We start from the raw sequence: 17,074 nt of genomic DNA, 5'->3' as shown, positions 1-17,074 counted from the left end.
CAAAAGATAAATAAGACTCAACCCATGTTTTCTGGTAAGCAGAGAACAAAACAATTTGTGTGATGAGACAATAAGTAAATGATTTAAAAACAACCATCTTTTGAATATCTTATATAAAAAATTTATATGAACTGATAAAATAAGACAACCATAAAACATAAATGGACAGTGTCTTGATCTGTTCAGGCTGATATAACAAAATGCCATAAACTGCATAGCTTATAAACAACAGAAATTTATTTCTCACAGTTCTGGAGCCTGGGAAGTCCAAGATCATGGCACAAGCAAATTCAGTGTCTGCTGCTGGCCTACTTTCTGTTTCATAGATGGTGCCTTCTAGCTGTGTCTTCACATGGTGGATGGGGCAGGTAGTCTCTTTTAAAGGCCACCCATCCTATTTGTGATTAGGTGACCTAATTACCTCTCAAAGCCCTCACCTCCTAATACTATCACCTAGAGGGTTAGGATTTCAACATATGAATTTTGGGGGAACACAATATTGACATCATATACGATGGAGAATGTGAATAGTTCACAGAAGAAAAGAATTTTATCAATAAAATTATTGGTCGGATGCAGTGGCTCATGCCTGACATTCCAGCACTTTGAGGGGCTGAGGCAGCCTGATCACATAAGCCCCAGGAGTTGGAGACCAGCCTGGGCAACATGGCAAAACCCTATCTCTACAAAAAACACACACACACAAAAATTAGCCAAGCATGGTGGTACACACCTTTTGTCCCAGCTACTTGGGAGGCAGAGGTGGTAGGATCACCTGAGCCTGGGGAGTTGAGGCTGCAGTGAGCTGTGATTGCACCACTGCACTCCAGCCTGGGTGACAAGGAGACCTTGTTCCCTCCAAAAAAGTAATTTTATGGCCAGGTACAGTTTCGCATGCCTGAAATCCCAGCACTTTGGGAGGCCAAGGCGGGTGGATCACAAGGTCAGGAATTTAAGACCAGCCTGGTTAGCATGGTGAAACCCCATCTCCACTAAAAATATAAAAAAATTAGCCGGGCATGGTGGCGAGTGCCTGTAATCCAGCTACTCGGAAGGCTGAGGCAGGAGAATAGCTTGAATCCGGGAGGCAGAGGTTACAGTGACCCGAGATGGCGCCACTGCACTGCAGTCTGGGGCAATAGAGCGAGACTCTGTCTCAAAAAAAAAGTAACTTTATCACTTATTAATTAATAAAAGAAATAAAAATGTTCACCATCAGTAATGATCAAAGAAAAATAAATTGAAAAGTCATTTTGTCTAGTAATTTAAATTTTACATGGAGATGAAATGTAGTTTTGAGGCCGGTGTAGTGGAACTTGGAAGCTCCTACACTGCTATGGCAGATTAAATTAATACATATTCATAGAAACTATCAATAATCATTTTCATATACTAATTAAGTTTCTGAGAATTAATCCTAAGGATAGACACCAAAAAAAGGAAAAACAATCCATATGAAAATGTTCATTGTGAAATGTTTATTATTTATGTACGTTTGACATGTAGAAATGAAATGTTTGTTACTTATAACAAAAAGTTAGAGTCAGCCAATATTAGGAGACTCATTAATTGAATTATAGTACTCTATTCAATGGACAGTATGCAGGTTTATAAGAATATGGAAATATAGGCAGGGCACAGTGGCTAAAGCCTGTAATCCCAGCACTTTGGTAGGCCGAGATGGGAGAATCGCTTGAGCCCAGGAGTTTCAGACCACACTGGGCAACACAGCCCGACTCATCTCTACAAAAAATACAAAAATTAGCTGGTCATGGTGGCACATGTCTATAGTCCCAGTTACTTGGGAGGGTGAGATGGGAGGACAGCTTGAGCCTGGGAGGTCACGGATGTAGTGAATCATGATTGTGCCACTGCACTCTAGCCTGAGTACAAAGCAAGATCCTGTCTCAAAAAGAAGGAAAAGAAACTCTCAAAAATCAAAAAACAAAGAATTTGGAAAAATATACTATTATGGAAAATGCTTATGACATCACGTTAAATGAAAAAAAGCTGGAAACAAAATTACATTACACTATGATTAAAGTAAAATAATGTATATCTGTATATTCAATTCCCAGAAGGAAAATAAAAGAAGTTTGGTTGTAATGGTGTGACTGCGTTATTTAGTATCTAGATGTAATTTTAAACTTCTTTAGAATTATTGATGTAATGTTATCTGGGTAATAAAAGGAAAAATAAAAACAATCTCAACAACTTTTAAAAGTACCAAAACATTTGCTTATTAAGTACATACATCAGGATGAAAAAAATAAATAAAATGGATGTATGACATTGACACAAAAGTTTTTTTTTTTTTTTGAGATTGAGTCTTGCTCTGTCACCAGGCTGGAGTGCAGTGGCGCAATCTCGGCTCACTGCAACCTCCGCCTCCTGGGTTCAAGCGATTCTTCTGCCTCAGCCTCTCGAGCAGCTGGGACCACAGGAGGGTGCCACCACTCCCGGCTAATTTTTTTTGTATTTTTCATAGAGACGGGGTTTCACCGTGTTGGCCAGGATGGTCTTGATCTCTTGACCTCGTGATCCGCTTGCCTCGGCCTCCCAAAGTGCTGGGATTACAGGCGTGAGCCACTGCACCTGGCTGACACAAAAGTATTAATTAAATGCTTTTTGATTAAAATGAGATAATAAACAACCTCATTTATGTCTGAGGTTGCAAATTTTTGAATTTGAAAAATCAGACCTTGGCAAAGACTTGCACAATAGACTGTAAGTAACTCCCACATGCTTAGCGTTCCAATATTGGAACACTAGGCATAAATGGGTTTTCATAGACAATTTCTTTTTTCCTTTTAAATATCAATTATTATGGGTACACAGTAGTTGTACATATTTATGGGATACCCCTCCCCACTACCCTCCCCAGCCTCTAGTAACCATCATTCTACTCTATCTACAAGAATTCAATTGCTGAATTTTTAGCTCTCATATATGAATGAGAACATGTGAGATTAGATAATCTCTTAAATATGATTTAGTCTGAAATTTAAAAACATTTCTCCTCCTACAAATGAGTAAATTTTAGGAAGACTATTTCAAAGTATAGTGAAAATTCTGTCATTTCAAAAAGGACTTTATGCAATATTGCACAAAAGAAGTCAGATATAAATAGGTATATGGTTGGTTCTCCATATCCATGGGTTCTGCATGTATGGATTCGACCAACTGTGGATTGAAAAAAATGTGGTTTGAGGGGAAAAAAATGTCTGTATTGAACATGTAGAACACATACAGACTTTTCCCCTCATCGTTATTCCCTAAATAATAAAGCATAACAACTATTTACATAGTATTTACCTTGTACTAGATATTATAAGTAATCTAGACATGATTTAAAGTATACAAGAGGGGCCAGGTGCGGTGGCTCACGCCTGTAATCTCAGAACTTTGGGAGGCCAAGGCAAGTTGATCATGAGGTCAAGCAATGGAGACCATTCTGGCCAACATGGTGAAACCCCGTCTCTACTAAAAATACAAAAATTAGCTGGGCGTGGTGGTGCGCGCCTGTAGTCCCAGGTACTGGGGAGGCTTAGGCAGGAGAATTGCTTGAACCCAATGTCGGGGGGTGGAGGTTGCAGTGAGCCTAGATCTTGCCACTGCACCCCAGCTTGGCAACAGAGTGATACTCCATCTCAAAAAAAGCATACAAGAGGATGTGGATTATATACTACATCCATTTTATACATCCATTTTATACTACACCATTTTATACAAGGGACTTGAGCATCCATAGTGAGTCTTGGAACCAATCCCCTGGGGATACCAAGAGTTGACTGTATACTCTATGATTTTACTTATATAAAAATCCAGGAACTGGCAAATTTATGATGTGTGCACTTTACCAACTGCAAATTATATCTTAATAAAGAAGAAAAAATGGTCTGTAATCAGATACAATTATTTTGCAGAATTGAATATCAGACATTAAGAAAATTTTATTTTTCTTAAACTGCTTATTTGGAATGTAATGAAGCTTTTCTAAGTATGTTGAATAATGTGACCTTACTTTGGGTCAATGTGGGTGGTCATGAATGGCAAGATGCTCATTTAATGAGTTATTAAGTCTCACATTGGTTAGACTGAGTGTACATTTTTAAGGCCATTGCTGCCCATTCCTCTTCTAATGACCAGGTGGATTATTTTTTCTTAAGAGTGATGTTATTTACATGACTGATTCTTAAAGGAATTTAAGAAAAAAAATACCATATAAGTCACACCCTGGAAATCTATGGCCAACATAGAGAATTCAGGGTCCTATTTACATTTGGAGAAATTACAAATTCCAGGAGCATCACACAGTGTGTTTGAGTGTAAGTTGAAACTTAATCTAATATTTGTATCTTCATATTTTTGGTAACTGTTCTGCTAAGATGAAATTTTGGAAGTTCTCACTCATGTATATTTATTTAATACAAAAACAGAGAAGAGGAATTATTCACCAGCTGTAGTACATGGAGTGGAAGTATTATAGAGAAGAAAGAGCATGTACTTTATAGCCATAAAAATCAGGGATCAGATTCTACCTCTTCTACTTCCTAAATACGTGACTCTGGAAACATTATTCAATTTCTCTAAATTTCGGTTTCTTTGCCCATTAAATGAAGGTTAATAATACCTGCCATAAAGTGTTATCATAGGATTGAAGATAATACATGAGTGAGTGCTTGGCACATTCAGCAAACAATAGTGATGGTGAATGAGTGTCAGAACTGGATGCTAGCCATTTTTTATACTTATGGCTGAATAGCTTTGTTCAAGTAACACAATCTCTCCAATAAGCAGGTTTTTCTATTTATAAAAATAGCCAGCTGGGAGTGGTGACTCATGCCTATAATCCCAGCACTGGGAGTCTAAGAAAGGAGGATCACTCGAGCCCAGGAGTTTGAGACCAGCCTGGGTAACAAATTGCCACCCCTGTCTCTACAAAAAATTAAAAATTCACTGGGTGTGTTGGTACACACCTATAGTTCCAGCTATTAGGGAGTCTAAGGCAGGAGGATCACTTGAGCCTGGGAGGTTTCGGCTGCAGTGAGCTGTAATTGTGCTGCTGTACTCCAGCCTGGGCCAAAGAGTGAGACCCTATCTCAAAAACAAATAAATAGACTGGGCATGGTTGGCTCACGCCTGTAATCTCAGCACCTTGGGACACCCAGGTGGGAGGATCACAAGGTCAGGAGATCCAGACCTTCCTAGCTAACACAGGGAAATCCCATTTCTACTAAAAATACAAAAATTTAGCTGGGTGTGGTGGCATGCACCCGTAGTCCCAGCTACTTGGGAGGCTGAGGTAGGAGAATCACTTGAACTCGGGAAGTGCAGGTTGCAGTGAGCTGAGATTGTATCACTGTAGTCCAGCCTGGGTGACAGAGGGAGACTCCATCTCAATAAATAAATAAATATAAAATAAATAAATAAATCCATCTCAATAAATAAATAAATAAGTAAATAAATAAATAAGGCCAGGCACGGTGGCTCATGCTTGTAATCCCAGCACTTTGGGAGGCCCAGAAGGGTGGATCACCTGAGGTCAGGAGTTCAAGACCAGCCTGGCCAACATGGTGAAACCCCTTCTCTACTAAAAAATACAAAAATTAGCCAGGCATGGTGGTATGTGCCTGTAATCCCAACTACTCGGGAGGCCGAGATGGAAGAATCACTTGAACCCAGGAGGTGGAGGTTGCAGTGAGCAAGACTGAGCCACTGCACTCCAGCCTGGGTGACAGAGCGAGATTCTGTCTCAAAAAATAAATATAAATAAATAGATAAATAAATAAATGCCAAAACTATCCTGTTGAGGAATGACTTCTGAGGTTAATTTCCAAGCAGTTTACTTTTTGTTCTTTCTTGCTCTCCTTCATGGTTCTACTGAATTAAACACCCTTAAACTATAGGCACAAGAAAAGGAAAAAAACATATCCATTCTATACATGCCACAAAAGAAGCAAAAGCAGAAATGGAAATAGCACCAAGCACCCAAATCCTAATCTCCATCTGAGCCCCAAGGCAGAAAACTCTCCTGATCTGGCCATTCCTCCCTAGGGCAGATGAGGATGTTAACCAGCTTCAGGATGCAGGGCCCCACTTTGGGTAGTATTTTCATAGCTCAAAGTTTTAGATGTTCATCTTGCTTTCATGAGGGAAGTTTAAGACAGGGCAAGTGTCATGTATACCATTTAAACAATCAAAATGTGGCCTCACATTTGCCTGTGGTTTACCCTTGCAGATTGTTCTGCCCCTGGCATTAGACTAAGGGTAGCTATTCCATTTCTATCTCCCTAGGGCTGGGGTAGGGGCAGTTAAGCAGTTATCTTTCTTAAATTTCATTGGCTCAAGGGCTGGGAATAGTGGCTCACCTCTGTAACCCCTGCACTTTGGGAGGCCACAGTGGAATATTTCATTGGCTCAAGACATTCTCTTACTCAAGAAGAAGAAAATGTCAATACTAGAAAAAAAAAAAGAGCCTGGCCAGACTGGACCAAGCAGTACAAAATGATCTGATCCACTGTATATTTTATATTAAAACACTGTTGCTATCTGAACCCAGAAGAGCATGGCCTGTGTTTCTCTAATTAAAGAAGGAAAAGAAAATCACAACTAGGCCTGGGAAAAATTCTCCAAACACAAAGCAAAAGTCTAATTTTATCTCTCTTTCTTCATAATACCCAAAGTGAGACAATCACAAATAGCACTTTTCCCTAATTCCCAGGATTGTTATAAGGATTAAATGAAATAACGAAAGTATTCTGCCAAGTGCAAAATGCTACATTAATATTAGTTAGGTTATTATAAGAAGGGAACTGGTATCACTCCAGGTTTGTGCTGCAGACAGCAACAATGAAATAAGCAGACAGCTGGGCATATCTGCCAGACAGGAAGCATTTCTGACTCTTGAACACAGACTGGATTCCCTTTTGCTGAGCTACACCTGCCAGACTGGAAGCCCCTGGTGCTTTGGTAATGAATGAACACGTCCTGTCCAGGGCCTTTAGGGCCTCGCCCAGTCTGGCCTCTGACTCCACCCTGCAGTGCTGGTCTAGGGCCAAGTCTGGGCTAATTTCCCCCTTCAGTTTGCTTGGTACTGCCTTTCCGGTACTATCAGGCCTCAAGCCAGAGTCTCAAGTTATGCACAACACAAGTGGCCCAATAATGAGAGCACTCCTTCCTTCCATGCCAGGGCTGGGAATTTCCCTTCCCTCCTCTTTCCCCTGAAGTCACTCTTATTTCCACTTCTCTGCTTTTCTTCTGCCCTGGACTCCAGACCCTTCTGGAGTTCTGGGGGTCTGTGAGGTCAAGAAGCTAAGAAAAGATCCAAGGACCAAATTTGTCCCATTGACCATTCCAGTGAATTGAGTCTCCATTGCTCCTCACCAGTTCTAATTCCTTGCCAAGTCCTTGTTTCTAGTGACTGGAACATGGTAGGGTCTTTAAAAAATTATTAATTAATTAATTAAAAAATACATAACTCACATCTACTGCTGTTCACATGGAACTCTTCTCCACTTTGGTCTTCAAAGTTCCTATCTGAATATTTGCTACGACTGCCAAGATCTGCACCTGCAGTGGTTCCACCCGGGGCCCATGCCCCAGGTGTCAAAGCTCAGGACCAAGCGTCTGCGGGGCTGGGAGCTGGGGTTTGGGAGAAAATAGGGAATGACATGATCTGCTCAATCCCTTTCCTCCCCCTCCCTCTGCTCCTCCGATGTCACCCATTTTCAAGGTTAGTTTGTTTGGCAGGTGGGAAATACTATCATAGGGAAACTCTGATCCTCAGGAAAGAATGAAAAGCATGGACATGATAAATATCTTGATAAATCAAGACCATTTTTGTTGCCTGTATCTTATTAATTTCTTTATAAATTATTTATTTAAAACCAAAGTTACAGCATTGTCTTGGAGGTAAAAGTATAACATAAAATATGAGCTCAGGTTCTCACAGTTCTCCTACTCTATATGATAATGTATTTATCTCATGGGATGCTTGGAATCTGGAACTGCACTTCTACCTATTCTAGACTCTTCTTACACTGCAGGTTTGTTTTGAGAGTAAACATGGTAGAAATGGGGTAAAGAATAGAATCTTTGAAAACTAACATGAGGGGAGATTGATAGAGCATAAGATATATATGGTTGAGGAGAAGGATCAGTAATACGTGGAAAAGAAAACAGATCAAAACTAAATGCTCCCAGGGTAAAAGCTAGGTTACCAGGAACAAGTCTAAGAATCTTGCCTAGATTGTGGCAGAACTAGGGGAAGAGCAATGTAACATGGTAAGACTTAGTTCCTCTAGGTATTGATTTCCAGCTGGTGCCAGAGGTAAACAAAAGGTGGTGGGATTTGGGGAATACTAAGCAGGAAATGTACAGATACACTTCCAAGGTCACCCTATGAGAAGAGGAAGTCAAGGAACTGGGATGGTGGTTGCATCACCTAAGTGAATCATGAATACTAAAGACACTAAGGATGATGAAGGCCCTGGGTGGAGAGTACTGGCTGCTCCATGCGCAGAAATTCTTGATGAATATATTGAGTGCTCTGGAAGATGGTAAATGACGAGGATTGAGGATGGGTGTAGTTAGTGTTATAAGCCTCACAGGCGAAGGGGCTTTTGCATGTGAGTGGAAAACTAGGATCTGGAAGCAGTTTGAGGAATAAGGAAAATATTTCTTCAGTCACTTCCAAGGTCTGTGCTTCCCTCCTGTATTCCATTCTTTATGTTGTTGAATAGAACTACCATTACCCCAAAACCTGAGAACCCTTTACTCCTTCTTCTCTCTCATTACTTATATCCAATCACCAAATGCTTAATATTGCCCAAATTTATCCCTGAATTACACAGGGTGGGAGGTATGTGTGACAGAGAAGATAGATAACTGGAGGTGCTTGTATTTTGGGCTATGATAGAGTAGGACAAGATGGACAAACTGGCCTCAAAGTTCTGAAGGCACCCTGGGATAGCTGTTTTAGTGCTTGGGATACTGTAGGCATGCATTCAGAACCCTGATTTCCACCAGAGGTTGTTAACTTTTTGGTTTATTTTAGAGGGGCTTGTAAATTTTTAAATTTATGATTCCTTTATAAGCATCTCTTTCTACAAATTCCATTTGTGTGCTGTCGAGACTTGGCAACTCCTTTAGAAGGAAAGAGGACTCAGAGTGAATTGTACCAGGTCTAGAACCCCAAAACACAAATGACATTGGTCAAAGGATGGGAGAAAAATGAAGACTGGCTATTTGCCTAACAGGAATAAAAAATAGGTTTTACCTCTCAGGCCAACTCTCTGGAGCACTATGTTGAGAAGGATTTTGGGGCCTTGACTCTCAAATATGGGCCCCAAAAGGGGGTATCAGTTAACTGGTGAAGTCTGCAATGGGAATGAGGCCATGTGCTCAAGATTGCTATCCTTGGCCTGGGTGATTTGTTTGCAGATGAGGACAGATTGGTTGGTCCCCAGCAAGTGTGGGGCCTCCTAGACTGATAGAAGAGTCAGGCCTCTCTGTGTCACTGAAGCTCAGGACCTGTCTGTCAGGTCTCAGTCAGGTCCTAATCAAAGAGTTAGGAAAAACACTGAGTGTGAGAGCGGGAAAAGCCTGTTTATCATCATCGATGTTTGCTAAATTCCTCGTGAGCTGGCTGACCAGTTCAGATAGGCCAGGGTTTGCAGCCATCTCACCTTCACCTGCCTCAACAGCCACGGGGCCATTTGATCTGGCACAAGACATTATCTTACTCAAGGAGAAGAAAATGTCAATACTAGAAAAAAATAAAAAAGCCTGGCCAGACTGGACCAAGCAATACAAAATGATCTGATCCACTGTATATTTTAAATTAAAACACTGTTGCTATCTAAACCCAGAAGAGCATGGTCTGTGTTTCTCTAACAAAGAAGATCAAATCATGGGGATATGAGTTTTGGATGCTGGACCAGCCCTCGCACTGCTTCTAAAAGCCAAAGAAATCCTGGGTCTTGGCCGGGCGTGGTGGCTCACGCCTGTAATCCCAGCACTTTGGGAGGCTGAGGCAGGCAGATCACGAGGTCAGAAGATCGAGACCAGCCTGGCCAATATGGTGAAACACTGTCTCTACTAGTAATACAAAAATTAGCCAGGCGTGGTGGCGCGTGCCTGTAATACCAGCTACTTGGAAGGCTGAGGCAGAGAGAATTGCTTGAACTCAGGAGGCAGAGGTTGCTCCAGGGAAGAAAGGAAGGAAGGAAGGAGGGAAGGAGGGAAGGATGGAGGGAAGGAGGGAAGGATAGAGGGAAGGACGGAAGGAGGGAAGGATGAAGGGAAGGAGGGAGGGAAGGATGGAGGGAGGAGGAAGGAAGGAAGGAAGGAAGGAACCTTGGATCTTACATTCCAAAATCTTGAGACTTACATTTGGTTACGTTCATTAGGAAACACTAACTCCTCCCTCACCCCAATCAAAAGAAAGCCTTTCCCTTAAAGGAGAGCCTGGTGAAGGGCAAGACCAGGAACTGGGAGGGGAGAAAAAAGAGACAAATTCTGAGTTTGAGCTAAAACTGTTCCTTGGCTATGGGGTGGGGAAGAAAGTTGAGCTTTGGCGCGCTGTGCTCTCTGGGGACAGTCTTCCTGCTGCTCGTGGGAGTGTGAATAGGGTAGAGGGTGCTCCCCGCGGGCGCTCTGCGTGTGTCAGGGAGGAGGGCGAGGGTTAGTGAATGGATGACCCTCAGGTATGGTGAACTCCTCCAGGTCCCTGAGAAGGGTTCAAGAGGTAATAGACATCAACCTCCTTCCCACCTTCCACCCCGCAATTCCCAGAGAATTTGTGCCTCCAGATCAGTGGAGCAAATTTCGGCGAGTGGGAAGGTTCCAGGGAGAGCCCCGTGTGGGGTGCAACAGGGATGTGCCAGGCACTGCTTGGCACTTTCCAAAACCCCGGGGTCTGTCGTGGCAGGAAAAGCACCACCCAAGCTCAGCATGTCACCTCAGGGGGGAGGAGCCAGGTGGGTCTCCGCAGCCCCAGGAAGGGCTGCCAGGTCTGGGGCTTCGGGGCTTCCCCGAGGGCAGAGAGGAGCACTCCGGACCCTAGCGATTCGGAGCCGACCTTCAGGGTTCAGTGCTCCGGAACTGTGGGGGCGAGAAGCCACGCCCGGGCAGTTTCGGGCTCCCAAGGGTGGGGAGTCGGTGCCCGGCAGCGGGCGGGCCGTCTGTTGCCCGGCCCGGCGCCTACCTCCCCGCCCCCCGGCTTCCTGCGGAGGCCGCGGCCGCCATGTTGTTGTGGGGCTGAGGCGGCGCCCGCGGAGCCCAAGCGGCAGTGACAGGCTACGCAACAGGTTCGCTGGCGGCGGCCTGACGACCAAGCCGGCTGCAGCGGCGGCGACGTCGGCAGAGCAGGGTCTCCCAGCGCCTGCCCGCTCCCAGGTTGCTGGTGCTGAGGAGCGCGGAGTCGCGCTGTGACGTGCGGGAGGCGCGGCGAGGGCGCCAGGTGGGTGAAGCCGCTCGCGGGGCTGCCGCAAGGCGCAGGGCAGGTGCGGGCGCTGCGCCCGCCGCCCCGAGGCTCCGCGAGTTGGGCTGAGGCGGCTGCGCGCTCCGCACGACGGGGATGGGTCCTCGGGAGCACGGGCGGCCCCCAAGCTAGGCCCCTGGCGGGCTCGGCCGCGCCAGGCGGAAGCCTCTGGCCCCGGGTTCCTTCCTTTGCCGCCGGGCCGGGGCGGACGCCGAGGGGGCCTGGGCTGGGCTTCCCCTTCCTTGAGGCCGAACCCCAGCCCCCGGTCGCGGCCTCGTCTGGCAGGTGGCGGACGCCGGCGAGGGTCGGGGGCGGTGTGGCCCCTCGCTTTTGGGGTGCGACCAGAAGAGAGCTCTGGGGGCACCCGCACGCCTCCTCGGGGACCCATTTTATTTTCGCGGAGTTGGTTTTCCTTGCTGGCAAGGGTTGGTGCGGAATGTCAGGTGAGCCGCATCCCGGTGCGTCAAAGTAGCCCGAGTCACGAGAGGCCAGTGGGCGGATGCTTGGCGTCCACCGCTCGCGTTCCGCCGGAGTTGGAAATGTTAAAATTTACCTTCAGCGTTATTGACTTCCAGGGTATACAGGAAGCACCGAGAGATACAATTTCTCAGGACAGATAAAGTTTATTGCTTTTTGTTTGTTTGTTTTAGAGACGTCTGCATGTTCATAGTGAATGGGTAAACCGAGGCTGAAACTGCAGATGGCTTTGCATTCTGTAGAAAGATAATCCATTGGGATTTATTAATTATGTGCTTTGTCGCTCCAGAATTACCAGTGGCAAGTGTGCTTTATTTGAAGCTTGTGTTAATAATGAAATAGTAATATTTTTTGATAGAGCCAACCCCTTTATCATAGGAATTAAGGTTAGCACAGAAATGACTTGCTTTACTTCACGCTTCTAGTTTGTTTCACTAGTGTTTGCTTGCTTACTCAGAAATAGGCAAGGTGTGACTTGAAATTTTCTGTTGTTAGCTCCGTTTAGGTAGCATAAGCTGTTGTAGGTTAAAGCTTCTTAAGCCTTTCGAAAAATTAATTGCCTCTCTCCCTGTGCTAGTTTGCTATATTGTTAATCAGTGATAAAACCCAAAACCTACCTAGAAACATCAGATAAAACATTTACATGAATTAATAATGACATCCCTCAAAATTTAAAGATACTGACAACTCTGATGTGTTCACCTTTAGGTTTTTTTGGCCGTGCCTGTGACGCTCTAGTAATTTAAAAAGTAAAGTGGATGTATTTTGTTTTTTAAAACGTGGAAAAATGTGCGTTGCTGTTATTTTGATGTAGTATTAATAAGCAGTTGAAAAGCTTGCATTTTTTCACCCTTCCATGCATTGATAACTATTCCCTGTGCTCACCTTTATAATGAAAGGTAAACTCGTCGGAGAAAACTTGACCTGTACAGAACTATTGAGCAGGGAGGTACCATTGTTCAGTATATCTCAAGGCTAAAATCTTGATTTCTCCTGAATATGAGGAGGTGTGTTAGGCATGTTCTGAGGATTGGATTAATAGTGTTACAAAATTTGTATTTTCACAAAAATAGCATGTACCCCAACCATCACCCAAACTCAGCAGCTTTCAGTAAGCTTTTCTTTTTTCTTTCTTATTTTAAAAAATCATTTCACCTTATATAGTCAGTATATCTTTTTTTAAAAGTAGAAAATTCCTTATGTAACCTTAGGATTTTTAGTTTTAATGTATTGTAGAGTTTTACAAATTTCCATCTTTAATAAGACAAAAGGATCACATATTGGCCATGTCCTTCAACTATACTTTCTTCAGTATTAAAATATGTTTACCATGGTTGTCATTTATCAAGAATGTAACTGCATGTTAGACTCTGTGCTAAGTGTTTTACATAATCATTTAAAGCTTACTAAGACCCTAGAAGTAATTATTATTCTCTCATCAAAAAGGTAAGTGAAATGTAACCTGAAGTTTAACTGGCAGCTCTAGGTCTCTGAGCTAGTAAGTACAATAGCCAGGTTTTAAGCCAAGATCCTTTTAACTTCAGCACCTGTGCCTTATCTGGTATCGTCATCTTGGTTCATAACTTTTAAAAAGAGTTATATGGGCCTGGTGCGGTGGCTCATATCTGTAATTCCAGCACTTTGGGAGGCCAAGGTGGGTGGATCACGAGGTCAGGAGTTCGAGATCAGCCTGGCCAATATGGTGAAACCCCGTCTCTACTAAAAAAAAAAAAAAAAAAACCCCAAAATTAGCTGGGCATGGTGGCGCACCCCTGTAGTCCCAGCTATTCAGGAGGCTAAGGCGGGAGAATCACTTGAACCCTGGAGGTGGAGGTTGCAGTGAGCTGAGATCGTACCACTGCACTCCAGCCTGGGCAACAGAGTGAGACTCCGTTATATGGTTCAGTAAAAAATACGCGTTAGTAAATGAGTGAGCGTACATATTAGTACTCCATTAAGTAGCATTTTTATGTATTAAATTTACTTGTAAAACGTTTATATTAACAAGTTCCAGAAATGATTCAGAATAAACGAATTACATTACCAAAAATGTGATGTATTTATTACCATCTAACAGTGCATTTTCTTTTTCTTTTTTTGGATTCTAGTTTTTTTAGTTTCCTTATTTATGGAAAAAATTTTGTGGAAAAACGGTTTTTGAAGAAAGGCAGACTTGGATGCGATTTTTTTTTTCTTTATTTCTTCTTAAAAAAAAAAAATATGGGATACATGTACAGAACGTGCAGGTTTGTTACATAGGTATATGTGTGCCATGGTGGTTTGCTGCACCTATTGACCCATCCTCTAAGTTCCCTCCCCTCACTTCCCACCCTGAAACAGGCCCTGGTGTGTGTTGTTCCCCTCTCTGTGTCCATGTGTTCTCAATGTTCAACTCCCACTTATGAATGAGAACATGAGGTGTTTGGTTTTCTGTTCATGTGTTAGTTTGCTGAGGATAATGGCTTCCAGCTTCATACATGTCCCTGCAAAGGATATGATTTCATTCCTTTTTATGGCTGCATAGTATTCCATGGTGTATATGTATCACATTTTCTTTATCCAGTTTATCATTGATGGGCATTTGGGTTGGTTCCATGTGTTTGCTATTGTAAATAGTGCCACAATAAACATACGTGTTAATTGTATCTTTATAGTAGAATGACTTATATTCCTTTGGATATATACTCAGTAATGAGATTATTGGGTCAGATGGTATTTCTGGTTCTAGATCCTTGAGGAATCACCATACTGTCTTCCACAATGGTTGAACCAATTTACATTCCCACTAACAGGGTTAAAATGTTTTATTTTGCCACAGCCTCACCAGCAGCTATTGTTTCTTGACTTTTTAATAATCACCATTCTGACTGGTGTGAGATGGTATCTCTCATTGTGGTTTTGATTTGCATTTCTCTGATGATCGGTGATGTTGAGCTTTTTTTCATATGTTTGTTGGCTCTGAAAATGTCTTTTGAGAAGTGTCTGTTTATATCCTTTGCCCACTTTTTGGTGGGGTTGCTTTTTTCTTGTAAATATGTTTAAGTTCCTTGTGAATTCTGGATATTAGACCTTAGTCAGATGGGTAGATTGCAAAAATTTTCTCCTGTTCTGTAGGTTGCCTGTTCACTCTGATGAAAGCTTTTGCCGTGCAGAAGCTTTAGGTCCCATTTGTCAACTTTGGCTTTGTGCTGCAATTGCTTTTGGCGTTTTTATCATGAAGTCTTTGCCCATGCCTATGTCCTGAATGGTATTGCCTAGGTTTTCTTCTAGGGTTTTATGGTTTTGGATTTTACATTTAAGTCTTTAATTCATCTCGAATTAATTTTTCTATAGTGTGTAAGGAAGGGGTCCAGTTTCAGTTTTCTGCATGTGGCTATCCTGTTTTCCCAACACCATTTACTGAATAGGTTTTGTCAGTTTTGTCGAAGATCAGATGGTTGTAGAGGTGTGATGTTATTTCTGAGGTCTCTGTTCTATTCCATTGGCCCATTGACCTATATGTCTGTTTTGGTTACTGTGTGCTGATTGTTAAAAGACAGGATTCTAAGTATGAAGTAGAAAAATAAAAATGTTTATAATTAATTCTGTAAGTGGATAGATCTGAAGTTGAAGGTACATCAGAAATACTGTATTTTTTACTTGAGTTCATTTTTTTGATTTTGCAACTTCTTACAACTGTAGAGTGCAGACACTAATGTTAGAGTTCTCTTGGGTAAAGTGTGAATATAGGTATTCTTGAGGAGGAGAAACTAAACTGGTCTTAAAGGATATGAGAGCAAAGAGGAAGTGGGAGAGGAAGGGAGGAAACTGAACAGAATTAGGACAGTTAATAGATCAAGAATTATGTATTTTCACAGCTCCAAGAGGGCAGCATATTTCATTTGCAGAATGTATAGTGTTATTTCGAGAGGTTCACTCAAAATATAATTTCATAGCTACATCAGGACATTAAATGATTTATTTACTTGTGGAGCCAGCAGAGGATTATGATAGACATTTAGTGGATTAGGGGACTATTACCAGATGCTAAACATTTGTTTTATTTAACCAACCGTTTCATGTTCTTTGGATCATTTTCTTCATGAATGCATATTCATTTTAGATAAAGTTTATATGGTTGTAATAAAAATTTCATTTATTTTCATCATAACTATAGAGGATAAGAGTATAGCCTCTGAAGTTAGACCTCCTGCTACCAGCTCTGACACCAAATAACTGTATGATCTTGGGCAAGTTACTTTAATTCTCTTTAGCTTCTGTTTCCTCATCTGTAAAATGAGGAAATATTACCTAGCTCCTACTATTGTTATATGTAACATAAAGTGCTTAGCACAGTGACTTCTGTTTAGTGTAAGTGCCTAATGTTACCTGTTATTTTAACTTGCTTCAGTGAGAAATTTCAAACTAACCTAACATAGTCCTTATTTTGGTCTTTGTTTTACCCAGTGACTGGAAAGTAAATTAGCCTTTTTGCCCTTAATTTTTAATCTTACTATCAGAATAATCTATATAAGAAGGCTGGAAAGTAGGGTAGAACAGACCCACAGTCCCATTGGGCTCAATTTCCAAATTTGTTTTTAACATTCCCAAGGGGCCTATGAAAATGTTTAGTGAGGCCTCCTTTAAAGTGTTATTTATCTTGGGCCAGCCCCACAGTTGGTGATGGCCCTGGGCCTGAGACCCTTCCAGGATGGGCGTGGTGATATCAGTGATAACAAGGTAACCATGATAACTTGTAATGACTTGTAGTGTACGGCTTGGCACTTAGTAAACATTGATGATTGATGGCTGCTGTTTTAATTTTCATAATGATAAGTATGCACATTTATATAAAAATGTAAGTTTTAAGTTGTAAGAATATAAGCAGTTTCCATGTTATTATGTGATCTCACTGAACTTGATCACAAATTAGCTTTATTGAGATTTAATTCACATATCATATGAATTTGATTTTAAGTGGAAGCATGATACTTGACTAAGTATATTCCTTTATTTTTGGACGTTCATTTTGTAGTTTTTTTTCAATAATTACTAATGCTGCCAATCTTTGTAATTAAAGCATTTCCCACATTTCCTGTTATTTTCTTATGACAGATTCTCAGAAGTGAAATT

The 17,074-nt window shown here is 42.0% G+C and overlaps 1 protein-coding gene across 6 annotated transcripts in view; it reads left to right on the top strand.

Annotated features, from left to right (window-relative positions):
- Nucleotides 1-11,232: 11,232 nt before the first annotated feature.
- The window catches only part of ITSN2 (intersectin 2), a 165,580-nt gene continuing 159,738 nt past the window's right edge, over nt 11,233-17,074 (top strand). For 3 of the 6 annotated variants that reach the window (XM_021677056.2, XM_021677058.2, XM_021677057.2), the window contains exon 1: nt 11,233-11,464. The gene's annotated coding sequence lies outside the window, so the exon portion shown is untranslated. Of the gene's footprint in view, nt 11,465-11,913; nt 11,929-17,074 lie in introns of those variants that run through there. The other 3 variants (XM_012453321.3, XM_064363895.1, XM_012453320.3) reach the window with 3 other exon arrangements.

This window comes from Aotus nancymaae, unplaced genomic scaffold (genome assembly GCF_030222135.1).
Source record: "Aotus nancymaae isolate 86718 unplaced genomic scaffold, 86718_ANA_hifiasm-v0.15.2.pri h1tg000057l, whole genome shotgun sequence".
NCBI classification, from domain to species: domain Eukaryota; kingdom Metazoa; phylum Chordata; class Mammalia; order Primates; family Aotidae; genus Aotus; species Aotus nancymaae.
The sequence above is the reverse complement of the archived record's forward strand: the minus strand, read 5'-3'. Positions and strand labels throughout refer to the sequence as shown.